This window comes from Schistocerca americana, chromosome 7, assembly GCF_021461395.2.
Source record: "Schistocerca americana isolate TAMUIC-IGC-003095 chromosome 7, iqSchAmer2.1, whole genome shotgun sequence".
NCBI lineage: Eukaryota > Metazoa > Arthropoda > Insecta > Orthoptera > Acrididae > Schistocerca > Schistocerca americana.
In genome coordinates this window covers 131,347,705-131,354,930 of record NC_060125.1, presented here as the reverse complement: position 1 = coordinate 131,354,930, position 7,226 = coordinate 131,347,705, and the positions used below count along the sequence as shown (strand labels likewise).

General features: G+C 44.5%; 1 non-coding gene across 1 annotated transcript; it reads right to left on the bottom strand.

Moving 5' to 3' along the window:
- Positions 1 to 1,743: 1,743 nt before the first annotated feature.
- Trnat-ugu lies at positions 1,744 to 1,818 on the bottom strand. Its single transcript has one exon. It is a non-coding gene; the product is annotated as a tRNA-Thr (tRNA).
- Positions 1,819 to 7,226: the final 5,408 nt, after the last annotated feature.

Below are 7,226 nucleotides of genomic sequence, written 5' to 3'. Positions count from 1 at the left end.
TGTAGAAAATTATTAATCGTAGAGAGTATTTCACCGCAACGGTTTCTTTTAACAGTCGATTTTCTCGACAACGGCTGAGAAGTGCATCTTGGTGCTTTGCCACATTACACCTCTGGCCATGAGCTTTTATTATGCGCAGTATGAATCGAATCTGAATTTCACAATTGGCGGCCTCCCCTTGTGAGACAGGGTTATAGCCTACCCCAACGTTATTCAATCTGCACTTTGATCAAGCGATAAAGGTAAGCGAGGAGAAATTTGGAAAGGGAATTAAAGTTCAGGAGAAGAAATGAAAAGCTTTTGAGGATTGTCAGAGAAACAAAGGAGTTGGAAGAGCAGTTGAGTGGAATGGATGTTTTGAAAACGGGTTATAAGATTAATATCAACAAAAGTAAAACTAGGGTAATGAATTGTAGTCGAATTAAATGAGGTGATGTTGAGGGAATTACATTAGAAAATGAGACGATAAAAAGTTTCGCTTTGTGGGCAGCAAAATAACAGATGATGGCCGAAGCAGAAAGCATATAAAATGCAGCGTGGCGCTAACAAGAAGTTCGTCCTGACGTAAGGGAGGGAGGACAAATTCCGCAGGAGGAGGAATGTGTGACTACATTATGCGAGCTCATGTGGTTGCAGGCTGCAGCAGCTATGCGGAGACGGAGAGGCTTACACAGGATAGACTAGCACGGGGAGCTGCACGGTACCCGTCTTCGGACTGAAGACCAGGGGTTAAGAGAACATAGCTGTCTTACATCTTGACTGATTTTGTGTCCGTTTCCTGTGTTTATTATATTTTTGTTTGACAATCTAAAATTTTGATTGCACTAATGAGATTTGGGTAGCCGCTGTCACGCATTGTTCCTCGTAATTTATTTCCATGAATTCGGTCGAACACGTTTTCAAAATCTGTAAAAGCAACGTAGATTTCACAATTAATTTCTCTTCTTTTTTCTATGAGTCGTTCTATCGTAAAAGTATTCACACTACAGGAATGTGCTTTTCCAAATCCGGCCTGATCTTCTTGAAGAAGTTGCTGGGCTATAACTGTTACTCTGTTTTTAAAGATTTGTAAGTAGATGTACGCAGCGTTCAACAGCTTCATGTTGCAGTAGTTTCCACAATCGCTTCTAGCATAACAGAACAGAAAGATTACTTCCGCAGCATTCCACATGCTTTGCATTTTACGCCATTGTCGTCATATGCTGGCTGATAAGACGTATAAATCTGAGAGGAAAGGACGTTCCTGTGTATTTTATTACCTCTCCTTTTATTTCAAGTATTTCGGCAGTTTTATTATATTTATTTATTTTTAATGTTTTTTTGTAGGTCATCCATTGTTATATTGTCATTATAAACAAATCCACATTTTCTCATAAGCGCACACATTAGGCTGGTCACCGTATTTGTACGATAAATCTTGATAATGTCCAGACCACTGATCTTCTTTAATTACACATTCTTCAGACAAACAGTGTGACCACCTGTTTAACAGCGTGTTGTCCACGCTTGGAACTAAATACAGGAGCGATTCTGCATGGTACGGATTCGACAAGTCCTTCGACAGGTTTCTGGAAGTCTGTGGCTTTACACGTTTGCGCACAGGTCACGTAATAACCGTAAATTAGGGCGTTCCTTGGGAAAAACGACTTAACTGGAAAAACGACCTAAAGCCTATTAATGAAATCTAGACCTGTAGCCGCTTACAAGTGTTGATAAATGTCAAGGGGGTCAGTTGAAAATGTGTGCTCCGACCGGGACTCGAACCCGGGACATCCTGCTTACATGGCAGACGCTCTATCCGACTGAGCCACCGAGAACACAGAGTACAGTACGACTGCAGGGACTTATCTCTGACACGCCCCCCGTGAGACCCACACTTCCAACTTACTGTCCACACACTACATTTGTAGTGGTCCTGCCCACTATACTGATTACTCGCGGCAGTCAATCTACCGATTCCCGTTTCAGCAATGTGAGTGCATCCGCACTGAAGAAGATCATTGGCCGGTATGCCTTCTTTATATGAAGATGGCATCTGTTCTTTCGGACATGTCCGAAAGAACAGATATCATTGGTGATCTTGCAGCTCTCGAAGAATGAAATTACAATGTAATCCAGACCTTTAGCTGCTTACAGGTGTTGATAAATGTCAAGGGGGACAGTTGAAAATGGAGGAATATTGAAAATACTGAGAATGTGCTTCAGTATATTTCAGTGCTTCAGAGCTGCTGAAAGAATTCAGCACCCTTTGAGGTGTTGAAAGTAGTGCCATTATCGACCACTGGGCATCAGCTTTACCACCGTACTACTCACAAAACACAGACACTATTTAGAATACAAAAATATGTCATTTTGTACTACAAAGGAAACACATTTTCTTCTCGTCTACTTATGCGCGAACATTCAGTCCTTACTAAATAAACGAGAATGTGCATTGCCAATGCGGAAGACAGACATGCTGACGGCAAAGACGTATCGTCCTGGGATTACGGGTGCAAAGAAGAAAGCTACCTTCGCACTGCTCAAGTACCTTGGAGACTACAGTGCAGAAACGCTGAAGAATATTGTCGACGGTTATGCACCTGCGGCAGACAGTGACTGCTCAGGATGCGAAATATACACATCATCGGTAGTAACCACGCAGAGACTGTTGCAGACCATTGTTGAGGACGGTGTAGTGTACTGTGCAGCCGCGCGGGATTAGCCTAGCGGTCTCAGTCGCTGCAGTCATGGACTGTGCGGCTGGTCCCGGCAGAGGTTCGAGTCCTCCCTCGGGCATGGGTGTCTGTGTTTGTCCTTAAGATAATTAAGGTTAAGTAGTGTGTAAGCTTAGGGACTGATGACCTTAGCAGTTAAGTCCCAAAAGATTTCACACACATTTGAACATTTGTACCGTGTATATCTGTAATTTAATAAATGTATTTCTTTCGTTGTGTATTATTATTTGAATACTAGGATTATTACGTGTTATGTTCGTTGGTATATGCTTTGAAAACTAAGTATGTTTGTCGAATAAAAATATGTTTCGTTGGTCTGATGGTTCAAATGTCTCTGAGCAGTAAGGGACTTAACATCTAAGGTCATCAGTCCCCTAGAACTTAGAACTACTTAAACCTAACTAACGTAACGATATCACACACATCCAAGCCCGACCAGGACTCGAACCTGCGACCGTGGCGGTCGCGCGGTTCCAGACTGAAGCGCCTAGAAGCGCTCAGCCACACCGGCAAGCTTTACGGTGTGATTTCGCTACTCTTAGATTTAAAGACTGTTTAATAGTCAAATTCGGAAAATGTCGTTTTCTTGTTCGCATTATACGGTGGTCTATTGAAAAACGTGTGGTACTGTATTATCAGGTCAAATCAGTATGTAAGTCGTACATAGTACATTATCGCGTCATTTATATTGAAACAACAATAAGTCGTTTCTATTCGACTGAAATGTCGTCCATGTACGAGGGTTTGAAATGAATGAAAACACGACGTCACATATTTGATGCGCTGTATGTCGATTTCCGTATGTTGCAGTTAAGCCGTTGTTCCAGAGAACGCCTCAGTTACAGGGTGGTGGTTTTTGGGAGCGGAACTGGCGTTCGATAGCGTCACAGATGTTTCCCATAGCGTTTACATGAAGCGAATTTGGTGACCAAGACCTAAGCGCCAATTCCGTGTAGGGCTTCCCAAACCACAGCAGCACTGAATGTTATACTGCTGGAAGATGCCATCGTCGTAATCCACAGCTCGTGAGGCCTTCGATTACTACCGTGGTTCCTGTGGAAGCGCAGGTGACTGTTCCGAAGAGCACAAATCTGATGCCAACTGCCTGCACCCACGGCGTGGTGCATGTTTAGAGCAGGAATTAGCTTGGATAACGTCGTATCCGAATACGATAGTCGGCGTGATGTAACAACAAACGTAATTCATCCAAGAAGGTGACACGTTTCCGTTCGTTCCGTGTCCAGTATGAACTATCCCGTACCCACTACATTTGTAACTGACGTCGTCGTCGGGTCGACATGGGAACACGAAGAGTCGTCTGCCGCAGAACCCCATGTTCAGCACTGTCCACTGGACGGTGTAGTCCAAATCACTTGTGGCTGCACCAGCGTTGTTCTGTGCTGCCATAACTGCCACAGATCGTTGCCTAACCTGACGTTCGTTGGTTTCACCGTCTTTCAGCCATAGATGGTGACAACAGCAGCATAACAACAACCGAGCAGCCACGTCGTTTCCGAAACGCCTGTTCCCAGGCACTGGGCCATAACAATCTCCTCTTTATCAAAGTCGCTTACGTCAATGGATTTTCCGCATCTGTAGCCCTCATCGTTGCTTATTCATTTCTGTTACACTCAGTGCTTTCCTCACCGCGTCATGGGCTGTAACGCCACCAGAAGGTGTTCAACGTCACGGTGTGCGATGATCATGATGCCTGAGTCCACCAGTGCGATTAGTTTTGCTGTTTGTTTCTGTGATTGGTTTGTATGGTTCATCTTGTATGCTAGACTGCCTTACATGAGTATCGTGTTCTGCACCTGCGTCAGTACTGCGCAAGCCACCTCATGGTGAGTGGCTGAGGGTACTTTGTGTACCACTGTAGCTTTCGTGTTTTCCTGTTCACGTACAGTTCACGGATAGAACGATTGCTGGTAAGCTTTCGTGTGTGTTCGAAGCTCTGTAATTTAATCTTCATGGTCTTTCCGCGAGGTATACTAAGGAGGAAGCAGTGTAATGATTGAGTCTCTTAACTGACCCTAATGTCCAGCGGGCTAGTTAAATTAACGAGCTGTCTAAGGATTAAAATCTGTAAGACACAAACTATTGTTCTCTCAAAATAACTGGTTTGGCTTCGTATTTTCGTGGACGTGAACGTTTGGAATGCCTTAAGCCCGCTAATTTGATTCGCACTGAGCAATCGGACTTTTTTAATCAAATGATATGCAGGTTATAAGCAGTTACTCCAATTCGTAGTTGCTTCGGTGAGACGGCGTAATGGCGGATGAACAAATACCACCAAAGAATGTTATTGTCACTCATGCAACAAATCACACCCATGTTTCCACTTGGGAACTTGTCAGAAACCTATTAAAGAGATTAATGTTAAGAAATACACTGAAGCACAAAAGAAACTGGTATAGAGATATGTAAACAGAATATGGCGCTGCGGTCAGTAACGCCTATATAAGACAACAAGCGTCTCGCGCAGTTGTTAGATCGGTTGCTGCCGCTTGAATGGCAGCTTATCAAGATTTAAGTGAGTTTGAACGTGAAGTTATAGTCGGCGCACGAGCGATGGGACACAGCATCTCCGAGGTAGCGATGAAGAGACTTTCCCGTACTACCATTCACGAGTGTACCGTTAATATAAGGGATCCGGTAAAACATCAAACCACCGACATCGCTGCGACCTGAAGAAGATCCTGCAAGAACGAGACCAACGACGACTAAGGAGAATCGTTGAACGTGACATAAGTGCAATCCTTTCGCAGCCGACGGTCCATTGTGTAACCTTGATGACTGCATGACACAAAGCTTTACGCCTCGCCTGGGCTCGGCAACACCGACATTAGACTGTAGAGACTGAAAACATGTTCCCTGGTCGGACGAGTGTCACTTCAAATTGTATCGAGCGGATGGACGTGTACGGGTATGGAGACAACCTCATGAATCCAAGTAGACTGTATGTCTGTAGGGGACTGTTCAAGTTGGGGGAGGCTGTGTAATGGTGTGGGGCGTGTGTAGATGGAGTGTATGGGAACCCTGATACGCCTAGATACGACTCTGACATGTGGCACGTACGTAAGCATCCTGTCTGGTCACCTGCATCCATTCGTGTCCATTGTGCTTTCAGACGGACTTGGACAATTCTAGCAGGACAATATGACACCCCACACGTCCAGAATTGCTACAGAGTGGCTCCCGGACCACTCTCCTGAGTTTAACTACTTCCGCTGGCCACCAAACTCCCCAGACATGAACATTATTGAGCATATCTGGGATGCCTTGCAACGAGCTGTTCAGAAGAGCCTCCAGCCCGTCATACTCTGACGGATTTATGGACAGCCCCGCTGGATTCATGGTGTCAGTTCCCCGCACCACTAATTCAGACATTAGTCGAGTCCATGTCACGTCGTGTTGTAGCAGTTTTGCGTGCTCGCGCGGTATTAGGCAGGTGCACCAGTTTCTTTGGCTCTTCAGTGTAGTAAAACAAGAGTCATTACTATAACGAAATAAATTATTATTCGACATTACACGTGTTTACAATGAATCATACGTTTTAAGAGTTCAAGGGCAGGAGGAGGAAAGAATAACGAAGGAAGTGACAGAAGAAGAAAGGCAGTCAAATGAGTGTTCACATCAGAAATATATCGTAATTTAGACACATTCTTGCAGGTTTTGAAACACTGTGGATTCATATATTATATATAAGACTTCTTTCTTTATCATAATTAATTCATTGTAGTTAGTAAAAGTAATTTTTCTAGCGTAAGAAAAAAAAGAAAAATCTTGCAGCGTCTGTCCCTGGAGTTGGCTGAGCATCTCCGTTAAGCTTTGGCGCTCACTAAATGAAGCTGTAACGAACTGTGTTGCTCTTCTTTTGATCTCTATTTCTTACATCAATCCAGTATGATACGGATCGCACAGTGAGTAGCAATATTCAAGCATTGATCGAACGAGTGTTTTCGATGAACTACATTTCCTGAGGATTTTTCGAATGCATCTGCCTGGCATGTGCCTTACGTATGATTAATTTTATCTAACCAGTTTGCTCCAGATCGCTCCCAGATATTTTATGGAAGTAACTACTTCGAGTGATTGTTCTGTAATCGTGTAATCATACAATAAAGGGTCTTTCTTTGAACGTTTACGCAACACGTTACATTTGTTTATGCTGAGGCTCGATTGCCGCGCCATGCGGCAAGCGTCGACCCGCTGCAGTTTTTCCTGCTGGAACTTTCAAGCTTTCCTGTGTACAACGGCGTCATCCGCGAAAAGCCTCGCGGACATTTCGACGTTATCTGCTAGGTCTTTCGGTATCTGAACTGTGGAGGAACCAACAGGGATCACAGATGGTGGGAATTTTAGCAGTTACCTTGTACTGTCGGCGAGCAATAACTGCGGCCACCTGTCAGGCACTCGAAGCGAGCGTGAGTCACCGGAAGCGGGCGGCCGCGACCGCGCTATCGCGGGCTGATAGCGGGTAGCCGGGCTCCCAGGCCGTCACGTGGC